Here is a 22,323-nt window from a genome sequence, read left to right as displayed (position 1 = left end):
TCAAGGACTCAAAGTTTTTGTCCCTCTGGTAGAGTCTTCAGACGACCGCCAAGCGCCTCAGTATTGACTCGGGTTAGAGATAGGAGAATCCTCAAATGATGCGGCTAGACTATTCCTGGAAATCCCGGGTCCTCTGCCCTGGCACCTCGTTGGGCAAGTCCTGGCTGGTCAGGAGGACCGGGATGAGGGGCCTGCGGGAGGTTTCGCACTCGCCCCAGCAGCGCATGAGGCGGGGCCTGTCAAGACTGTGTGTGCGGCTCCCCGAGACCCGGTGGGTCCCTACCTGCTGCCTCCACCTGCGGCTGCTCGAGCAGGAATGGGGTTGGGCTGACGACGGCACCGGCCCATCGAGCCCTGTCCTTTATAACAGGCAGCACATCTCTGGCCGGATCCAAGGGGTCTCCTCTCTCAGTGGCGGATTTTGAGGCGGGACCAAACCATGGGACCAGCCTGGGTTTTCATGGAAACACCATTTTCTGTGTCACTTTACGTCCTTCTGTAGGTTGTTCCCTCTGCCTGGAATCCCACATTCTTTGCCTTCCCTTTCTTCCCCTCGCTCACTGTGGCCGCCGAGTGTGCCCCCACCCATCCGGCCATGACCATGTCTTCCAAGTTTGGATTCCAAGCAAGCCAGGGTTAGGGGGCCTGGCTCCGTGCCCTAGAACAGGGTCAGTGTTCACCACTCCACGCGCGTTCCTCTCTCCTTGACGGGACAGTGAACCCCCTGATGGGAGGAAGGCCATCCGTCGTGTCCGCAGGTGAGCTGCGTGTTGGGGAGGCCAGTGGCCCCGGCCGGGCCCCCGAGACCGCAAGTCCTGGACATGCTGGGGTCCCAGGCGGATGCTCGGAGAAGAGGCTCGGACTCGCAGGGGCCAGTGGGGAGCCATTTGCTTCTGCCTGAAGTGGGCGGTCGGCAACAGGGCAGGTGCTACTTTTAGGAGGAAGGGCCCTGGGGCTTGCCTGTGCTTCTGGGGCCTCCCCGGAGAGGACGGTGAGGAGGGCAGGCGGGTGGAGAGGACCTTCGTGCTGAGAGGACTGCAGCTGCTCATCTGCCAGAAAACTTTCTCGACAAGCGACGATGAGATGTGCCCAGATGCAGCTGCCCAGGCGTGTCCGCAGAACGACTGTGCACACTTTGCTTCTCTAGGACCCGTGATCGTCTAAGTCCACGCCCCACCTCATCCTGCACGTGGCCTTTGGCTCTGGGGTCTCTGGCTGCTCTACGGGGTCCGTGTGCTCTGCCTGGTGTGGGCCGCGCAGGAGGTGATGCTGTCGGGGTAACATGAGGACGCCCGCAGTATCTGGGGGGGACGGCGTGGGGCCATCTAATGTGCCTCCTTCCCAATCGCAAGGAAGCCACGTCTGGAGGATGAGTTAAAGAGGCTACGTTTAGATCACTTTGGGACCTCACTTGATCTATGGAGATCACTTGGTCCCTCTCTGTGGGTGTTTATTTTTACTTATAATGTTCGTCTCACCTGTTTGCACAAGACATTTTGGGGACATTATGAGCAATATTGGAAATGATCAAAGATCAATGACGGTGGGGAGAGGAGGGACGCACAGTGAGTCATAGCTGGCTAGGGATCGAGCTCGGGTCGTCGCTGCACGCGGGAGCCCAGAGGCACAGGAACGTAGGAGACACCGCAGGCGCTGTGACCTGCTCCTTGTGGCAGGGGAAAGCCACAGTCATTCCGACGTGAAGACCTTTGTCTAGGGCTGTATTGATTTCTGGAATGAATCTATGTCAAAAATCTGTACATAGGCATTTTGAAAAACATGACGACTATATTTTTAGCTGCACCTTGGCTGCCGATCCAGCTGTGTGTCTACGGGGAGGAGTCGTGACCCTTCCTCGGATGCTCGCAGGTGTTTCCTTCCATCCCCCTGCCCCCGGGGAGCACCGTGGGCTGCTGAGGGCGGGCAGGGGTCTCCATGGCCAAGCCGGCCTCTGGACAACCCCGCGGAAGAGGGTGCCTTCAGAGAAGGGAGCAGCGGAGCCCGCCTCAGGTGCCCCCCGCGTCCAGGTGCAGGAGAGGCACAGGCCCTCCGGGGGAATGACCGCGGTTCCCCGGCATCACCGTGCATGCTCGCTCAGGACAGAAACCCTCTTCGGAGCCCCAGGCACGCATGTGGCCGCCCCTTGGTAGGGGACAGCTGGGCCTCTTACCAGCCTTGTCCAGCGTGCGGCGGGGAGGGGATGGGGCCACCACAGACACGGGCCTCAGGCACGAGGAAGGACTTGCCTCCAGTGGGGACTCGGCTCCGTCCCACCCTGGCCTTGAGAAAGGAGATTTCCTGATTCGAGAAGAAATCTGCTTTTTCCCATTTTCTGCCATCTGAGCGTATCCATGTGATGTTCTCGTGCCCGGCTGGCCCGAGGACGGCCCGGTGACCACCAGCCTGAGAAGGTTCCGAGGGCAACGCGACCATGTTGCCACCATCCGGGCAGCCTCTAACGGGAATTTGGTCTTTATTTTTTCCCCACTTTTGGAGGCTGGACGTCTGTCAGCAAGGCGTGGGGGCCCGTCCCTCCGAGGGCTCCCTCCTCCAGCCTCCCGGCTCCTGCAGCCCTGGCTGCCCCGCACCCCGTCCTCTGCCTCCGCGCACATCTGTCTCCCTGTGCTCTCCTCTCTGCACCTCCTCGGCTTTGTAGACATCAGCAACCCCACGCGGGCCCCCTCTCATCCCATAGGAATGGGGGTTCTGACGTCTGGGTCCTTAAAGATTTTTTAAATTTATTTATTCATGAGAGACCCAGAGAGGCAGAAACCCAGGGATAGGGAGAAGCAGACTCCATGCAGGGACCCTGACGCGGGACTCGATCCTGGGACCCCGAGGTCATGCCCTGAGCCAGAGGCAGACGCCCCTCCCTATGCCCCATGGCTGAGCCCCTCCCCACCCCGGGTCCTCCTTGTAGTGGAATTTAATAGAGACTTCTGTTTTCTGACTGAAGACCTTTAAAAGTGCTTGGATTTTGCCACCAGGGGAAAGAGGCGTTATACATTTCTGGGACGCGACTTCGTTTTCAGGGAGTCCAGCACTGAGCTTGTTAAGTGGCTGCTGTGGGTGAGTCCGGGGCCGACCTTGACCTTGCTGTTTCCGCATGTGTCGGCTGTTGTCCCCTTGGCTCCCGGCCCCCGCCTCCTCGGGTCTCTCTCCTGACCCTTTCTCCTTTCTTTCCCCAAATTTAGAAGTGACAATCCCTCCCTCAAGTCACTTCCAGGGAGGAAAACGAGGGGCCTGGCCTCTCAGGGAGACCCAGAAGCGAGCGGGAACTCAGAAAGGTCGAGAGTTCTGTCCTCCCACCTTTCTGCACCCTGTGGACCGAGTCTCAGAGACGCGGTTCCCACGGGGCCCACGGCCTGGCCGCCGGTGTCAACTGGGCGAGGCGCATGGCACACAGCAGTCGCGGGAGAGGCAGCAGGGCTGGATGGTGGCGGCTCGCTGGGCCCGGACGACGTGGCCCAGCCTGCGGGACCAGGGGCGGGGTTTTGAGTGGCGGCTGCCCGTGGCCGAGGGCCAGGTGACCAGGGTCACTGACAGCCGGGCCAGCGGTGGGCGAGTCCAGGACCACCTACGGCCGAATCCCTTGCGGGCGTCTGAGAAATGTGGATTCCTGAGCTCCACCCAGACGCTCGACCAGAATCCAGGGAGTGGCCCAGAAGCTTGCATTTTTTGCAAACACCCCGGGGGATTCTTGTGCAAACTGAAGTTTGGGAACTCCTGCGGTAGGTCACCGGGAGCCTGGTGGGCGGGGAGAAACCCACGAGCAAGCGTGTGGGATTGAGCAAGACGCCCGGCCCGGTGGGAGGCGAACGCAGTCAGGGGCTGCTCAAAGGTCCAAGGGATCCTCGGTTCCCTTGTGCCGCGCGCTGCTCCAGATGCTTTAGAAACAGCGACTCATTTCATTCTCGTTACGACCTCAGCAATGAATTGTTATTTAAAAAATAATTTTTTTAAAATTTTATTTATTTGTTCACGAGACACACACACACACAGAGAGAGGCAGAGACCCAGGTAGAGGGAGAAGCAGGCTCCATGCTGGGAGCCTAATGCAGGACTCGATCCCGGGACCTGGGGTCACACCCTGGGCCGGAGACGGACGCCCACCACTGAGCCACCCCGGCGTCCCATGAGTTCTGTTAGCTCCACCATGGGGAGGAAACTGAGGCACAGCCTCTTCCCAGGGCCCTACAGCACCGTGCCCTCAGAGCGCATGTCTTCAGGTACGGGGCTCTGCTGGATGTCAGGGTGCGGTGACCGTCGGCGGAGGTCCTTGAGGAGGGGGACCCCGAGGACAACCAAGAGGACCAAGGAACTATCAGTCGGACCCCGAATGTGAAGACCTGCTGGTCTCCAGGCTGCGCACACCTTCCCCGCAGCAGCCAGCTCGCTAATGGCAGGAACCCCCCAATCGCTCCCGGCTTCCAAGAGGTGGCCCCTGTGGCCTGCGGGGCAGCAGACCCGAGGTGAGCCGGTGGGGGTCTTCGGACGCCCTGGGTCATGGCCTGCTGTGTGGGGTCAGTGGCCGTCGATGCCTCCGCCAGAGAAGAAGGCCCTGCGTGCGTGCGACGTCTCCTGCCGCGACGTGAGCAAGGCTTGGGGTGGCACAGCTCCGGGCGCCATCACCTGGCACTCGCTCTCACAGGTAGCGGCGACCGTGGGGCCGGTATCATGCAAGACGGGGGCACTGCCGGGCTGGGTTAGTGTGGGCGGCGTGTTCAGATCACGCCTGCAAGTAACACGAGTCAATGCCATTATCATTATTATCATTCTTACGGCTCAATTTCTTCCAGCTGCAACACGGGGTGTCTGAAAACGCTCTTTCTCCAGCAGGAAATAAGGAAAGTGGATTTGAACCTGAAGCGTTTGTTCCTTCCATGCAGTTACCTCCCTCGAATTCATTAGGTCCCCTTTCTAGAAGCTTCTTCCCCGGAGATCTCTACCCGCAGGTAAGTGCGGACAGCACGACCCTGGCAGAGGCTGGACCAGCGTCCTCCCCCATGGCTGCCTCTGTCTCTACGGCCGATCAAAGTCATTTGCGGACCAAACATTTTCCAGCGAAGGCTGCTTCGCCTGCTGCCGGGCCCAGCTGCCGGGCCGTGTGCGAGGCTGCGAGGGGCCTGGAGGACCAGGGGTGCCTGCTCTCGCTACTTCTGGACGTGCAGCTTGTGGGGAAGCCTAGACTAGAGGAAATGCTCTGTGCTGTTCCCGTGCAACATCATCCAGGTGGAGACCCTGCCTCGGGCCGTTTCCCGGGGAAGCCTTGGGCCCAAGTGTAGAGATGCTGTCGTCGGTCGGAGGGACTTCAAGAAATTCAGTCTCTTTTCATTCATTCGTTCATTCGACCAACTTTTATTGGGTGTTTATTGACCACATTCCAGGCACACATCACGTAGCCACGGCCTGTGTACTATGTATGTAGATTGGAGGTTAGGAGACCCGGGTTTAAATCCTCCACAACCCACTGGCTTGGCCAACTCTGTGAGCTTCAGTTTTCTTTTCTTTCTTTCTTTTTTTTTTTTTTTTAAGATTTTTATTTATTTATTCATGAGAGACAGAGAGAGAGAGAGGCAGAGACACAGGCAGAGGGAGGAGCAGGCTCCGTGCAGGGAGCCCGATGCGGGACTCAATCCTGGGTCTCCAGGATCACGCCCTGGGCTGAGGACGGTGCTAAACCACTGAGGCTGCCCGAGCTTCAGTTTTCTATTCTCGGGGTTAAAAGGCTTCATGCACATCGTGGATGCCGAATGTTGCGGGGAGGTGCCACTGTCGGGGTTTCGGGACTGTGTCGCCAGGGCTGGGCGATCACTGCGTAGATCACAACAGGACAGGCAACGGGACAGAGCCTGTTGTTCTAGTGGGAAAATCAGGCTTTCGGCCGCTCAGCCGGTCTATGGGCACGAATGAAGCCTTTAAAGCCCGTTAGGGAGTAGGGGACACCTCGCTTCCCACGCACTCCTCCCGAGTCAGCAGCCCTCCAAGGGCAATCGAGTTCCAGGGTTTTGCCCCAACCGTCCACTGCTTCCCCGTGTTTTTGACCAACACATCTTGCTGCTGCACCACGAGTGGGCAGGAAACCCTCCTCCTCCTCCTCACCTCCATGGGGTGAAATCCTGGAAAAGCCAGGCTGCACGGAATGAGGCCAGACCAGGTAGCAAAATACTTCTTATGAGGGAGGCCCAGTTGATTCCTACTGGGCAGGGGCTTGGGTGATGTGACCAAACTTCCAGCCGCTTAGCGGAGAGGAGAAGGCTGAGGGTCTCATTGACCGCGTCAGAGCTGGGGGACGTGAGGAAAGTCCCTCCTGGGCCGCTCTGCTCCTGAGTCAGGCCCCTTGGTGAGCCCAAAGGCTCCTGAATTTGGAGAGGCCCCACGTGAGGGGCTGCGTGCACATGTCCGTAGGCCACTCCCAGAGTTCCAGGACACGCTGATGCTCTTGAGGACTTAAGGGAATGTCTCGATTTCAGGCCCATCCTGCTCATTCTTGAACTTCTCAGATTTCCGTTTGGAACGTACAGCAGGGCTGTTTGCGGGGATGCTGGAGACCTTGCTCTAGAGACCTACTGCCCCGTATGGCAGCCGCGTGTGGGCATCGAGCGCTGGAAATGTGGCTTATCAGCACGGACATCGGCTCTACGTGCAAAACAGTCACCAGAGCCTGGAGACCTCCCACTAGTGGGAACGTAAGCTATCTCATTAGCACGTTTCAATATTGATCAGATGTTGAAATAATATTTTGAATTAATTAATTGATTGATTAAAACCCAGAACTTTTATTATTGTGACTAATCATTGAAAATCCTAATGATGGGGGCCCCCGGGTGGCTCAGTCGACGGAGCACCTGCCTTCGGCTCAGGTCATGATCCCGGGGTCCTGGGAGCAAGCCCTGTATCGGGCTCCCTGCTTCTCCCTCTCCCTCTGCCTGTTGCTCCCTCTGCTTGTGTTCTCTCTCTCTGCCAAATAAATGAATAAAATCTTAAAAAAAAAAAAAAGAAAATTCTAATCGACCCCTGAAGGTGCTACAGTGACACACTGTGTGCCTCTCTCCGCGGTGCCTTCCAAAGGATGACGTCCCGTGGGTCATGTTGTTTCTATGGCTGAAACCAAAGAACTATTTGGAATATATTTAGGTAAAGCCATATTTTAAAATTAATTCCACTTGTTGCTTTTTTTTTTTTTTTTTTTTTAGTGTAGCCACTGGGAAATTAAAAGCTGCCTGTGTGGCTCCCATTTTATCTCTATTGGTGAGCGCTGTGTCGGTTCCCAGGCTCTTACCTGAACTACCCTGGAACCCAGATCAAGAGCTTTGGCAGAGACACAAGGCACGGGGCTCCTTCTACCGGGACGTCTTCCACTTGCTATTAGCTTAGGCCTCTCTCTGCTGGGACAACGTGGTGACCTCAATCACGCCTCTTACTTGACTTACCTAAAATACACCAAAATCTACTGATTCCTTGGATTTTTAACATGCTAACATGGAAAGTACTCTTCCTAACTGCTGTAGGCTGGATCTCGTCCCCTCAAAATCTGTACACAGAAGCCCTAACCGCTCCCCGCCCGGTGGGGCTGTCTATGAAGACCAGGCCTTTAAAGAGATGACGAAGGGGAAGTGAGATGGTTAAGTTGGGCCTTACCCCAGTCTGGCTGGTGTCCCTATAAGAAGAGGAAAAGCTGGACACAGAAGGAGACATCAGGGCCGCCCACGCATGAAAGAAAGACCGTGTGAGGACACAGCAAGGGGGCAGACGGCTGCAGGCCTCGGGGGTGGGGGAAGCAGACCTGCCAATGCCCCGGTCGTGGATTCCGGCCTCCAGAACTGCGAGGAGACTAATTCCTGTTGGTTCAGCCCCCCCGTCGCTGCCCCGGAAGACAACCGCACTAACCTTCTCCTTGGTAGAGCTGGAGAAAGCTCAGGGACAAGAGAGACCAAGCACCCCGAGGCCAGAAATCTGCTTCCTGCACCGTCTGGTGGCTCCGAGGAGGCCTGGACACGCTTCTCCCTCGTTGCTGCTGCCTGAGGTCGGCGTCTGCTCTCCGGTCCCCGAGCCCCACCCTGGGCTCCTCCGGCTCCTCTTCTGCGACCGTCCTCTGTTCGCTGACGACAATGAAGCTTTCTAGCATTTTGAAGATGTGAGGACAGGACTGACCTTTTTTTTAAGATTTTATGTATTTATTCATGGAAGTCACAGAGAGAGAGGCAGAGACACAGGCCAAGGGAGAAGCAGGCTCCATGCAGGGAGCCCGACGCGGGACTCGATCCCGGGACCCCGGGGTCATGCCCTGGGCCGAAGGTGGACGTTCCACCGCTGAGCCCCCCAGGGGGGCCCTGATGTGAAGGTTTTATATCTAGATCTATGTAAACATACGAATCCTTTTCTTCTAAAATTGTTCCAATAAACGAATTCGAAGGAAAGACAAAGCCGTATATATGAAAATGTTCACAGGATTCTGAACACATTTATTGGTAGAAAGAATTTAGTTTTCTAGAAAACTTATTTGTTGGACGGTAGAGGAAACCAGAAGGTTGGAAGGGATGACGCTGGGCCGTATGACTTCTAGAGTGTTCTTCCGAGAAGATCAACGCGTCCATGACTTTCTGGGTTTCATCCCCTCTGGATGGGAGTGATCTCAGGGGTGGAGGGAGGAGCGTTCAAACCAGGTACATTCTGGGGCTGCTGAGCGTCCGTGGGAGCTTCGTCCTCAGAGACAGCTGCCTTCTAGAAACAGAAGGAAGGACAATCCCTCTGCCAACACGTCCGCCAACCGCCTCGTCAACTGGGTCAGTAGAATAGGCATAAAAGGCCTCAAGTCACATCGAGTCTCCTTAGAGAGAAGTTTTGAACTTTCAGAACATGAGTCTATAAACTGGCTTGGACACAGAATTCCCTGAAAGGAGGAAAAGTACAAAAGACTATGGTAGACCCAAGGATTATCGTCCTGGATTCTCTAGAACAGCTGTCTGGCAAATGTTACACCGCGTCTGCGATTATTTTAGAAACTTTGTCGTGGAGAAGAACACATCAGGAGAATACCAGACGGATTTGCCCTCCCCCGTCCCCGCTTTTTTTTTTTTTTTTTTTTTGGTCACAGAATAAGATTTCAAGGACGTTTATACTTGCAGTGAGATCATCCTGGCGACGGCCGTATTTTTTGAAATTTAAATCATGTCACATCTAGTACGTTTATGGCCAAGGGTGGTTCCGGCAGGGAGTTGGTCCCAACAGCTAGTTCGGGCTTCCTCCTCCTCTTCCTTTCCCTCCTTATCATGATGAATACAATATTTTAAGGATGTCTTATCCCACCGAGCAGCAATAGGAGCCCATCCTGGATGACATACACGGTTAGCCTTGAAATGATCGATAATAGCTGCTGTCTTCAGTTTTCTTTTAACCTTGTTTTCTGCCCAAATGTCGTATTTTCTGGGCTCCGTGAAATAGATTATGCCAGAGGGAGAGAGAATAAATGAGAGGTGTGAGCAGTGGAGTAAAAAGGCCATGATCAGAACAGAATAAAACTCCGTGTTAAGGCTTCGGGGGTGTCTGTGGGAGGCGAGGGGATGGCCTACAGGGACCCTCACCGCACTCTCGCTCACGTCAGGACTCCAGGGGGAGGAGCCTTTTGTCGACACGTATCACCTTCGTCAAGGTAGTGTCTGAACTGGACGCCTGACTCGCAGCTTGAATGGTGGAGCGTGTGCGCGTGTGCGTGTGCGTGTGCGTTGCTCACCCTTCACACCAGTCATGGGGGGCTTCGGCAGCTCATCTGGAAATCCAACGAGGATTCATAACATTTCCAAGCTCTAAATAACAATTTAGGGGATCCCTGGGTGGCTCAGCGGTTTAGCACCTGCCTTCAGCCCAGGGCGTGATCCTGGGTCCCGGGATCGAGTCCACATCGGGCTTCCTGCATGGAGTCTGCCTCTTCCTCTGCCTGTGTCTCTGCCTCTCTCTGTGTGTGTCTTTCATGAATAAATAAATAAAATCTTTAAAAAATAAAAAATAAATAAATAACAGCTTAAAAAAGAACGTTTGGATGATGGCAGGACTGTGAGTGGGGACAGCCTCTTCCCCTCGGGGGGAGCGAGGCTCAGTGCGGCTGCCCTGGAACTCCCCGGCCGCGGTCCCAGCATTCCCCAGGAGCATCGTTTCTTCAACAAGGGAGAGTCCAAATAGCTGGGATCTGGCCCGACCCAGCACACGTAGGCAGCCCTAGATGTTTGCAGACTTTAGTCACCTTCCCACAAAGGAAACGGGATGTGCGGCCGGCACAGGGCCTCACTCCCAGCCTTCACCTTCTCCGTTGTCTGCCTTCCCCGGGTTATATTAAGCTTAATCACAGGTTCACTGGGTTGTAGACTTCCCAGGGTCTGCAAGACAAAGAGGGTTTCTGGTCGACCCAGACGGTGCTGGGTGCATGAAGACAATGAGGAAGGAAGGAAGGAAGGAAGGAAGGAAGGAAGGAAGGAAGGAAGGAAGGAAGGAAGGAAGGAAGGAAGAAGGAAGGAAGGAAAGGGGAGAAGGAGGGAGGAAGGAGGGAAGGAGGGAAGGAGGGAAGGAGGGAAGGAAGGGAGGAGGGAAGGAGGAAGGAAGGAAGGAGGGGAGGAAGGAGGGGAGGAAGGAGGGGAGAGAGGAGGAAGGAGGGAGGGAGATCCAGCAGTGACGGGGGCATCGTAGCTCAGGCTCCGACCGACCGTCAGGCCAGGAGCGAGGATGCGGCCCCGCGGGGCGCTGTCCGGCTCCCTCCTCAGAAACCCAGACCGAATACGCTTACCCTCCACGACTTTGACTTGCTTGTGTCGAAATTTGTTCTCTAAACTCTTTTAGTTTGAAATAATTTCATGCTCACACAAAGACGGCAAAAATAAAACAGCCCCGTTTCTGAGCCCGAGAGCCGCCGCCGAGTGCAATTCCTACAGAAACTGTGTGGGAACGTCTCCCACGTGACTGTAACGCGATCATCAAAACAAGCAACAAGCGAGCTCACAGGGACGGACGCCTTCGGGTTGTCCCGCCTCACGGGCCGCCCAGGTGTTCACAGGGAACCAAACCACATTCATCAGAGCAACAGGGCCCGGAGCGGGATCAGCTGTCGCGGGTCCTTGGGTCTCCTGCTTCCTCCTCGGTGCTTCCTCGGTCGGCCCTGGACTTGCACAACTTTCACTACTTTCTGATTATTTTCTGGGATGTCTCTCTGATTGTGTTTGTCTGATGCTTCCTGATTTTTCATGATAAAATTGTTCTTTGTCACGATAAGAGTTTTGCGTGGAGGGACTCTGAATTGAGGCAAATCCCCCATTTCTTTCTTTCTTTTTTTTTTAACGATTTTATTTATTTATTCATGAGAGACCCAGAGAGAGGCAGAGACACACAGGCAGAGGGAGAAGCAGGCTCCATGCGGGGAGCCCGACGCAGGACTCGATCCCAGAACCCGGGGTCACGCCCTGAGCCAAAGGCAGACGCTCCACTGCTGAGCCCCCCGGGCGCCCCAAATTCCCCAATTCTCACTCACTCTCACTTTACCTCCAGTTTCCACATCTGCTGGTGTCTCTTAGATGCATTGATTATTGCTATAATGGTTGCTAAACGGTGATCTTTAAAATTCCATCATTTCTCCATCTATCGGCATTTTACTGTAAGGAAAAGCTTTCTTTCCTCTCTCTTTTTCTGTATTAGCGTGGGCTTAGAGATTCCTATTTTACTCAATAATTATGATTATTATACTATCAGTATTTATTTTGATAAATAAATTGCCCCAGGTTCGACCAGTGGCAGTGTTTTGAAGCCGACCTCTGTGCCGTTGTGACGTAGCCCTCGTTCTTGGAGAGGCTGTGGGTCTTTGAACAGAAACTCTGCTTTGTCCAACAGGCTCTTCTCGGGGTCTCGGAACCTGGGCTTCGCTCCTCTGGGCTTCTTTCATCCCGGTTCATTCCTCTTGGGACAGGGCTCCGGGTGCTGGTGCACGGGGAGGCAGGGGGAGGCGAGGGCGGGCCCGGCCCTGCGGTCGGTGGGCCATTCTGGGTCCCCGCGTCACTTCCCTTCCGAGGTTCCCGACAGGCTGGACTCCCCAGGTCACCTGCCCCGTGGGCCGGCTGAGGAGCGCTGGACCGGGAATAGGGCCGGTCCTGGGGCAGAGGGAGCGAAGCATGGGGCAAACCTCAGGGTGGCTCTCGAATCTCCCGCCTGCAAGTGGCGGAGGTCACTTCTGTTCCGTCACCGCCAGGGCCGGCATGTGGCCAGGTTTGACGCCAGGAGGAGGGGAGAGGGCGTGTTTCCCCAGGGAGGGCCAGCAAACCTTTCAGAACTGCAGGGAGGGTGGCCCCGGGCGCTGCAGGAGGGGCCCCCTGTCTGGGGGAAGCCGCCCAGCTCCCCGTGGGGAAGGAGGATCACCCACGAGCAGCCGCATTCAGTGCCACAGGCACCGCACCGTCTGCACCTGCTGGCTGCACCCTGCTCCTGACCCAGGCGACCCCAGGCGACCCCAGGCGGCAGCGGCCCCCCAACGCCGCAGGCCTGGAGCTGCAGGTGCACGGCGCTGTGTGCGAGACGGCGCGCAGCCCACAATCCGTGTTGGGGCCGAGCGGGTTCCCAGGGGGGTTCCCAGGGGGGGGTCCTGGGCGGGTCCACAGCGGCCATGGGAAGAACAACTCCCTCCTTGCTCTGCTCGCAGAGGCTCCGAGAAATGGCCAAGGGCTCGGCCCCCCACCCGCAGATGGACTAATCCGTGGATTCCAAGAGGCTTTAGCCCCCGAGGCAGAAGGAGCCTGGGCGGGGGGGTGCAGCCTCCATGAACCTGGTTCCCCGGCCGGCCCACAAGGCCCCGATTCTAGGGAAAATCGTGCTACGTGTCCGGTGCGTGTCTGTTTTCTGCCGGGAGCCACGGCTGCCTTCCCAGGCTCAGGGAATCTGTGAACCCAGGAAGATTAAGGGCCACAGGGTCCAATCCAATCCCTTCGTCATATGGGGGACACAGAAATGGGGGTCTGGGTCCTTGTGCCAAACGGACCGACCCTATTTAACCATATTAGCTGACAACCCCATCAGAAGCTTTCCCCCTAAACCTTGGTTTTGCTTCAGTGAGTTCATTTCTCTGATATTACAGCGCAGTCTGGGAGAAAGGGAGGCTCTTGGAAAGTTCCGCGGACTTTTAGAGGCACAAAGGTATCATTTGGGACATTCCTGCCTTGGTGGTTATTGCCCTCCGAGCGCCTGCGGCGCTGCCTCCAGCCTCCCCTCTGCTCTCCGCAGGGACTCATTACGTCTCTAACAAGCAGGCCTGCAGACGTAGGGCGCGGGCTCAGCGGAGGGTCTGCTCCGGGATCTCCCACGCTGGCTGCTGCTGCCTCACGCGGCGACTGACCAACCGGCAGCCTTGAAGCCGGCCCCGAAGCCGGAGGGGATGACTAGGCGGGCGCACGGACAGGCCGGGGCCCCAGGTTTCAACGGCACAGGCCTGTGCATCCTCCTTTTTCATGAAACTGGTTGCAGATGAACGGTATTTCCTCTTTGCAGATAAAGAAACTGAGGATCAATAATCTATTAAATATTAGAGACGCCTGGGGGGCTCAGGGGTCGAGCACCTGCCTTCGGCCCAGGGCGTGATCCTGGAGGCCCGGCATCGAGTCCTGCGTCGGGCTCCCTGCGTGGAGCCTGCTTCTCCCTCTGCCTGTGTCTCTGCCTCTCTCTGTGTCTCTCATGAATAAATAAATAAAACCTTAAAAAATAATTTATTAAATATTTATTATTGAATATTTTCTAACAGCGTCCTCAGATGGGGTCTCAGGGGTCTGTGAGCCCCCGAAATGATCTGCAAAGACAACTGCGTCGTAGTCGTCGTGTGTGTGTGTGTGTGTGTGTTGGGAGGGAGGGGAGAAAGGGGAGCACACGACTTTCATCGAATTCTGCAAAGTTCTGTGACTGTACAAAGGTTCAGAACCACTTCTCTTGTAAAATAACCGGCAGATTAACCCCAACCGTGACACGGAGCCCTACCTCTTTAACGGGATCTCTCCTCTTTTTGCCTCGGTTTGCTGACCCCCGCACGAGCAGACAAAAGGGAAAGCAGGACGATTGCGGAAGAGCCACATTTGGATGAGTTTCCCTAATTCATCTCAGCTCTGGAAAGCTCAAAATCTTACTTCTACTTGTGATAGTCCTGACCCTGTTAGAGGCCCAGTAGGTCGGAGTGGAAAGAAACCCTAAAACACACCAGGGCTCGCGAACGGGAACGCTGAAGCCGAGGACGTTGATCGCAGCCACATAATAAATCAGTGTCTGGGTTAGTCCGCGTTTCTTGTCGAGAAATCAACTCCAATCTCAGCCGGGAGCCTCTTGCCAAAATTTCTTAACAAATGACAATTCAGCATGACTCATTTTTTTTTTTTGACATCATGCAAATGAGGGTAAAAGACTGAGTGGCTTTCTGTCCGGAGATCAGGAAATGAAGTCTGTCTGGGGCCACACGTTCCCTTGGGACACGTGGTCGTGTCAGAAATGGGTTCTGGAAGAAGCGGGCCTTTGTCCGCTCCTGCTCCGTGAGCGAGCTCCTCCTCTTGGCCGAGGCTGGAGGGGTGGCCCCCACCCACGCTCCCAGGGAGCCTCACACCCAAGGCAGCCTCGTTAGGACGCCCACCAGGTTCTGCTTTCTCTAGAGCTGCCCTCCGAGGCCCCTTGCTCCCAGGCCGTGTTGTGAGCCAAGTAGCCGCTGTCACATGCGGCAGAGCCGCGGGCACCGGGCCTCGTGGTGCCCAGGAAGCCCCCGTCAAACGCGCTTGGGGTGAGCGGGATCTTATTTCAAATCACCTTTTTGCCTGGCAGGTGGACTTCTTCAGGCCCGCGGGACGCTGGGCCCCGTGGCTTCCCCGAGGGGCAGAGCCCGGCGTCGCCCCCACCGAGCAGGGGCAGTGGCACAAGCTGCGGGGCCCGGGTTCCTCCAAGGGAACAGAACAGCGTTGCTCAGAGCGGCTGCACGGCTGCACGGGGCGGGCGGCTCATAAACAGGATGTGACTTCCTAGGGAGCAGAGAGCCTGAGGATTCCTTTAGGTATTATTCACTCACTAGCAGACGACGGAGGAAGCGCGGCCCCGCCGGTCAGCGGCTGCCCGGGCAGGAGCCCCAGGTCTGGGGGCGCGCGGTCGGGTCGGGCGGCTCCCGCCTCCCCGCCTGCCTGGGGTCCTTCATCCCTGCGCGTCGTCCCCGAGCTCCGCTCCCGCGGTCGTGCCCTGGCTTCATTCAGGGCCCCTCAGGTCAAAATTTCTTTTTTTTCAGATTTTATTTACTTATTCATGAGAGACAGAGAGATAGAGGCAGAGACACAGGCGGAGGGAGAAGCAGGCTCCATGCAGGGACCCGATGCAGGACTCGATCCCGGAACCCGGGGTCAGGGCCTGGGCCCAAGGCGATGCTCCACCGCGGAGCCCCCAGGCGCCCTGAGTCAAGGTTTCAAGAACCAAAGACTGCGGCTCCTGAGCTCAGCCAAGTACCGTCTGAGGCGCTTCCCCTTTGGAGCACACTGGGTGTGGGGGGACGGGGTCCGGTGGGGCCCCGAGGCCCGGGCACTGCCCCCCGCCGGCCTTACATCCTCTGCACGCAGGACAGGCCGGCCTGGGGCTCCTGCCGCCACTGGGCCCAGCAAGCTGTGCAGGGCCGCGTGCTCGGGGTGTGCCTTGTGGGCGCAGACCTCATCACCCGCCCCTGCAGCTGGCCCGGAGCCAGAGGGGGTGGTGACCCGGGAGCCACAGGCACAGGCCCGCCTGGGCCTCAGCAGAGCCCAGAGGGTAACCAGGCCGCACTTGCACCCCGGGCAGGGGTGGGGGCGGCGGCCAGGAGCAGCCCTGGGCTTATGGAAGGTGAGGGCTTCCTGGGAGGAGGAGGCTCAGCTACTCATGGTGCGGGTGTGCTCCCGCCACAGTGCCCGGGGTCTGCCCCCAGCCCCAGCCCCAGCTCCAGGCCCAGGCCCAGGCCCAATGCACCCCAGGCCCAACCCCTGCCCCAACCCCAGGCCCAGGCCCAACCCCAACCCCAGCCCTAGGTGCAGCCCCAACCCCAGGCCCAGGCCCAGCCCCAATGCACCCCAGCCCCAGCCCCAGGCCCAACCCCAGCCCCAGCCCCAACCCCAGCCCTAGGCCCAGCCCCAATGCACCCCAACCCCAGCTCCAGGCCCAGCCCCAATGCACCCCAACCCCAGCTCCAGGCCCAGCCCCAGCCCCAATGCACCCCAACCCCAGCCCTAGGCCCAGCCCCAATGCACCCCAACCCCAGCTCCAGGCCCAACCCCAGCCCCAATGCACCCCAACCCCAGCCCTAGGCCCAGCCCCAATGCACCCCAACCCCAGCTCCAGGCCCAGCCCCAGCCCCAATGCACCCCAGCCCCAGCCCCAGCCCCAAGCTTGGCCGCGGGGCCCACGGGCTTCACCCGCCACACGTTCACGGAAGAGGCGGCGTCAGGGGCAGGCGGGGGGCAGCCCGTGCTCCTTTCCCACACTGATTAGGATCAGCCCAGGCTTTGGAAGCTGCAGTTAAGGATCTCAGCCTGAGAGTCTCCCCCTGCTTGCCCCGCCCGCCGGCCGGCTGCTGGGCTGCTGGTCCGCCTGGGAGCTGAGGGCTGAGGTCAGGGCTGTGGCAGGCAGGGAGGGAAGGGGAGGGGAAGGGTGACGGGGGGGGGGGGGGGGGGGGCAGGGGTGTCTGGGAGCAGGGGGATGGGGTGACAGGGGGAGCTGGGGGAGGGTGCATGGGAGGGGGGAGGGGTACTGGGGTGGGAGGGGTGGGGGAAGGGCAGGGGAGGTACCTGGGGGTGGGGAGGGCCTGTGGGGGAGGGGCTGCCTGAGGCGGGGGAGGGGCGGGGCGCGGAGAGCAAGGGCGAGCAGGTCAGAGGAGTGGAGGGAGGGCAGGGCTGTTGCCCCACCTGGGCCACTGCACCTTGGCCCCGTCGTGTCGCGGGTGCAGCTTTGCCTTGCGCTCGGCCTGGACTCATTTTGTTTCTTCCCGTGTTCGAGCCCCGGGAGGGGAGCGTCCTGTGCTGGGTCGAGGAGGAGGGAGGTGCCCTGGCTGTGGCCCCAGACGGTGGCCGACCAGCGGTCAGCAGGCCCCAGGCACCCAGTGGCGGGGCCAGGACCTGAACCCCGAGCCGGTCCCGGCAGAGCCTGCAGGTCCCTGACCTTCTGGGACAGAGGGCGAGGCTGCGCGGCCAGGACCGACCCGCTGGCTCCGGGCGGGATGCTCCCAGTGAGGGAGCGGGAAGCCTGGTGCTGACCCCGCGGCCGCCGGTGCCCCGAGGGCGGCCCCACGCAGAGGGCTCCCGGGGCCCAGCCCCCTGCCCCTTCCGAGGCCTGTTGTCCCCCGGCCGGCAGGGCCCTGGCGCCATGAGGTGCAGTCGCCTGCCCGGGGCACAGCTGAGACCCGGGGCTGTGCCTGCAGCTGCCGAGAGCGATGCCGTCGTCCCCACCGCTTTGGCGACTGGCCCTTTGTCTCGGGCCCACGGCGGTCCCGCCTCCGGCCCTCGCACTTGCCTGTTGGCAGCAAAGCGCCCGGCTCTGGCTCGTCGGCCTCCACGACTACACTGCAGGCACCCGGGCCCCGTCCGTCGTCTCCCCCCTTCACCCGCTTCCGCCCCAGGTCTGTTAGGGTCTCGCACGTGGTCCCCAAGCGGGAGGACGTGGGAAGCGCCGGCCCCGTGGATGCCTCCCTGACCTCTCGATGGAGCTCCCAGGAAGCACACTAAGTCTGGGGACGTCCATGTCCCCACCACAGAAGGGCTGGGCCACCCTCCACCAAGGCGGAGTCATGGCCTAACCCCAAGTCCCCTAAAATCCATCCGAGGTGGGGGCAGGACTAACCCGCCCGGGTGGAGCCGCACGTCTCTCCGCGCCGGGTTACAGGGAGGCCGGGTCCCGCCTTCCCGCCCAGTGGCAGCTGTGATCCAGTCTCTTCGCCCAGAGACGCCGCGTATCATACACATCTTTATGTACTTTTAAAAGATTTTATCTATTCATGAGACACACAGAGAGAGAGAGAGAGAGAGAGAGAGAGAGGTGGAGACACAGGCAGAGGGAGAAGCAGGCTCCACGCAGGGAGCCCGACGCGGGACTCGATCCCGGGTCCCCAGGGTCACGCCCCGGGCTGAAGGCGGCGCTAAACCGCTGAGCCACCCGGGCTGCCCTATTTTTATATTTTTTTACGATGAACTAATGGGGTGGTTGTGAGCATCCTCGGTGCCTCTGCGGGTCCTGGTGATGTGGTGATGGCTGCGGGGTGACCTGGAAAGGAGATTTAGGGTTCACCGACCCTGAGAACTGGGGAACGAGTCGTGCGCGTTAGGGTGGCGCCTGGCGATAACGGTGCAGTAGTGAAGTCGGGATGTCCCAAGTACTACCTGGAAGAAGACAGGTGAGGCTCAAGGGTAGTGGGAAAGGGCCCAAGGGGACACAGTTGAGCGCGGATTTGAGACCGATGGGGCGTGCTCGGCCGTCTTAGCAGGGCCCACTGCGCGGCCAGGGGCACTGGCGGAGAGCAGCGGGGTGCTGGCTGGTGGGCCCTCGGGAAGCATCCGGGGACGTGCTGTCACCTGGGCCCTTTGCACTGGCAGGAGGGGCCGCGGAGAGGTGTAAAGTAGCCTGGAGCGGAGGAAGGAGGACCGGACACGGACGCGCTCACATGGTGAGGTAAGGTGACCGAGGCACAGGGTGTCGTCTAAGAAAAAGGACAAAAGGAGACTTGATTATTTAAGTATGCTGGGTGCCCCCGGGGCGCCCGGAGAGGACAGACGGGTCCTTGAGGCCCCGAGCCCCGTGGCCGCCCGCAGCCCGGCCTCTGGCTGTCCCAGGAGCCACCCCGGTGGCAGGTGCAGCCCCAACTCTGGGGAATGGGGAGGGGCACCTGGGCCGGCCTCCGGCGTCCTCCGTGCGCTGCCCTTGGGGAGGCGCCCGCGGGTCCCGCACCCAGACTGAGGGGCTCTTCCCTCCTGGGTCAGCCTGGGCCTCGGGTCACGCCTCCCATGGAGCAAGCCGGGCAGCCCAGACTCCTCCGGGCTGCGGCTCGGGTGCATGCAGGCCCTCGGTGCCTCGGTGTCCCCTGGCAGGAGCTCGGGCTCCGGTGACCCATCCGGTAAGGAAGGCCAGCAGGAGGTTGCGGCTCCAAGGAAAGATTTCAGTGAAAAACAAGGATTTCTCGTATTGGGACGAAAACGAGCAAAGTTCTTTGAATCTCCCCAGGGAAGAGCCCACTGTCTTTCTGGAACAGTCCAGGAAAAGGCATCCTGCTTCCTTCCAAGCCGACTCCTTGGTATTCCGGAGCCCGACGGACGTGTCCTCCCACCTATAAAATTGAGTGGCGGCGGCAGCCTCATCCCTGATTCAGGTGATGTGATTTTTTCCGAGTAAAAAAAATTTTTTTTCCCTGCATTTTTTCTTGACTCTTAAACCTTTAGCACCTGCAGGCAACAGAACTAATGAAGTTGTAAACATGTGAATGGGGTGGGGAAGCTTGGAAACCACCGGCCTTGCTGAGTTTGTTGCCTTCGTTTTGAGGAGCACGTGTGCTCGTGGTCTACACCGCCTGCCCTCAGTGGAGCCGTATTTTCTGCTGTTAAACTGGCTCCCCCGTCACGGATGCAATGAAGCAGGCCATTATTCCAGGGTGTTCCGGGAACGGCCTCGGGTCTCAGGAGCCCCCCCTGCCCCCCCGCCCGGCTCCTGGAGCAGCCCGGCCTCGGCGCGGCGAGTGGCCGTGTCCTGGTCCCGCTGCCCAGACGGGCTGCAGATAACCCCGTCCGGGGCATCGGCACAGGCTGAATTTATTCTCCGGGGTGACTTGGGGTTCCGCGTCCCTGCAGGGCCTGGAGAGGGGGGCAAAGGCGTACAGCACCGCCCGGGTGCTCCTGGGGACCCCAGGGCTCCCGGCAGCCGTCATCACGCGTGCCGTCGCTCGGCCCCACAGCGAAAAGCCCCTCGCTGGCCGGGCTCCGGGAGTCCGCGGACGTGCCGTGCAGAATGGGCTGCTTGATTTTATGATGCGGCCGCGGGTTACACGCGAGACTAATAAAGGAACTCCATAAAGTGGGCTTGGAGCGGTGGGGCTGCGCCCGTGCCAGACGGCGCGCTGCTCGGGCGGTTTACGGGGGGGCGCGGCAGCCCGGCCCTCCTGGTTCTTGGCTCTTCAGGCCCTTCTGCACCGGGGCCTTTTTTTTTTTTTTTTTTTTTTTAAAGATTTATTTATTTATTCATGATAGACAGAGAGAGAGACAGAGACAGAGACAGAGGGAGAAGCAGGCTCCATGCCAGGAGCCCGACGTGGGACTCAATCCCGGGTCTCCAGGATCACACCCTGGGCCAAAGGCAGGTGCTAAACCACTGAGCCACCCAGGGATCCCCTTTTTTGTTTTTTTTTTTAAAGGTTTTATTTATTTCTCCATGAGACACACACAGAGAGAGGCAGAGACCCAGGCAGAGGGAGAAGCAGGCTCCCTGCAGGGAGGCCTGACGTGGGACTCGAACCCAGGCCCCCGGGGCCACAACCTGGGCCGGAGGCAGACGCTCGCCCGACGGAGCCCGCAGGAGCCCCCGAGGGAGGCTTCCTTGAGACACACCCAGCTGCCCCCTTGCATCAGGTTTGACCGCCTTAAAGGAGGGTTTTAAGCACAGGAATGACTTTCAGGGTCGAAGAGTATTTTGGGAAGAAAAAGACAAATGTTCACAATGTTTCCCCAGCAGGAACCGCATGTGCCCTAGAGTGTGAATGAGAAGGAGACGCGGAGGCAGCGCCAACCCCACGGAGACCGCGAGCCTCCCGCACGGACCAACAGGCGCCGAAACCTTCCCACGAGTGAGTCTGGCCCCCTTTGTTGGGCTCAGACCTTTTTGTGCATCTCAGACAGTTGGGTAAGACCCGAAGGCTGTCAAAATTATTCCCAAATTCATCGTCTACAGATAACAATTCACGTGCAAACTTTTTTTTTTTCCCCTGGGCGTGTCTTGTAGGTCTACGGATGCGAAAGATGCACACGCGGATGTCGTGCGCTACCGTTTTCGCCCGGTGATCTTCCCAGCGGTCACAATGTTAAAGAAAATCCGATTATTCAAAAAAATATGTGATTATTATTGCCCAGAAGGTTGAAGGACTTCCCCCAAAGGAACCAGTGGAGAACGAAGAGTCTAAACGTCCTCCAAGCAGGTCCCAGGACGGAAGGCCGCGTGCCGCAGCCCGTCCAGGTAAAGTTCTGGAAGGGCAGGTGTGAGAGCGCCCGTCCCCTCTTCGGCGCAGGGAGGGAAGCGGGAGTCATAGGGCGAAGGAGGGCTGAGGTCGCACATCCCACTTGTGATAACGGGACCGGGAAGGGAGCAGACCCGAGCGCGCGATGAAAATGGTCTAGAAAGAGCCTGAGCGGCCGAGTAGCCTAGACCGAGTGGGTGAGGACGGGGGAGCCGGGGGGAGCCTGGATCCCTGAGGCTGTCCCTGCGGCAGGGAGCGCAGCCCCTGGATCCCCGAGGGGGGGGGCGCACCTCATTGCAGTCACCTGCAGGCACCTGCTGCTGCCGCCACACCCCTCGGCTGGGGGCGCCCCGAAGCGCTTGGCCACCAGCCCTCGGTGAGGACCTGGGAGCTCCGCTCCGTGGCTCCTGGCGTAGTCGCGGCCCGTGTGGACCCACCGTGACTGTCGCTGCGCACGAGGCGGTCAGGGGATGCAGGCGGCCGGTCCCCAGCCCCCCGTGTGCACCGAGGACATCGGGGCATGTGGGGCAGGGCCAGGGCAGGCCATGTGTGGCTTCGGGGGTCCTCGTTGGCCCTGGTGCCTGGACACGGGCAGTTTTCCCTCCTTTGGACTCATTTTCTCCTTTTGGGGTCACCTCTCTGGCCGCCCCCACCCCCTCTTTCACCCGGGGAACTGGTATCCTTCGCAAGCAGCATCCGGGGGACTGTCGGGCCCTCACCCTCCCTGAAGCCCAAGCCCGTGGCCGTGCTGAGGGTGCAGGTCAGAGGCCTGGAGGGGCTGGAGAACCTGCCGCGGTCGGGCCGCGTGAGCTCTCTGCAGGACACCCGGGGTCCGCTGCGACCAGGGACGCGGCCAGGGTGCAGCGGGAGCCCCGCTGTGTGGACGCGGCCGACCCAGGGGTCACGGCCACCTCGGCGGGTGGGGGAGGACCCAGTCGGCCTCGGGGAGGTCCCGTGGCCCCGCCGCCTTTGTGAAAGCAGCCTTCCCGGGGATGCTTTTTTAACTTCTCTTTCTCCAGGGTTCAATAGACTCAGGAAAAGAGAACCTCGGGATTTTTCTTTTTTTTTTTTTTTAAATCCACAAAAACCCCTCAAGACCCAAAAATCCAATTCTA

The 22,323-nt window shown here is 59.0% G+C and overlaps 2 long non-coding RNA genes across 3 annotated transcripts; both read left to right on the top strand.

The window, feature by feature from the left end:
• The first annotated feature begins 17,328 nt into the window (after positions 1-17,328).
• LOC129507395 (uncharacterized) lies at positions 17,329-19,422 on the top strand. The gene is made up of 3 exons (XR_008663981.1): positions 17,329-18,388; positions 18,588-18,663; positions 19,213-19,422. It is a non-coding gene; the product is annotated as an uncharacterized LOC129507395 (long non-coding RNA).
• A 1,006-nt stretch (positions 19,423-20,428) lies between these two features.
• LOC129507394 (uncharacterized) lies at positions 20,429-21,795 on the top strand. 2 transcript variants are annotated; one of them, XR_008663979.1, is made up of 3 exons: positions 20,429-20,606; positions 20,710-20,877; positions 20,977-21,795. It is a non-coding gene; the product is annotated as an uncharacterized LOC129507394 (long non-coding RNA). The 2 variants fall into 2 exon arrangements; XR_008663980.1 differs by having other exon boundaries at positions 20,707-20,877.
• Positions 21,796-22,323: the final 528 nt, after the last annotated feature.

The sequence above is a fragment of the Nyctereutes procyonoides genome, unplaced genomic scaffold (assembly GCF_905146905.1).
Source record: "Nyctereutes procyonoides isolate TBG_1078 unplaced genomic scaffold, NYPRO_anot_genome, whole genome shotgun sequence".
Taxonomy (NCBI): Eukaryota; Metazoa; Chordata; class Mammalia; order Carnivora; family Canidae; genus Nyctereutes; species Nyctereutes procyonoides.
The sequence above is the reverse complement of the archived record's forward strand: the minus strand, read 5'-3'. Positions and strand labels throughout refer to the sequence as shown.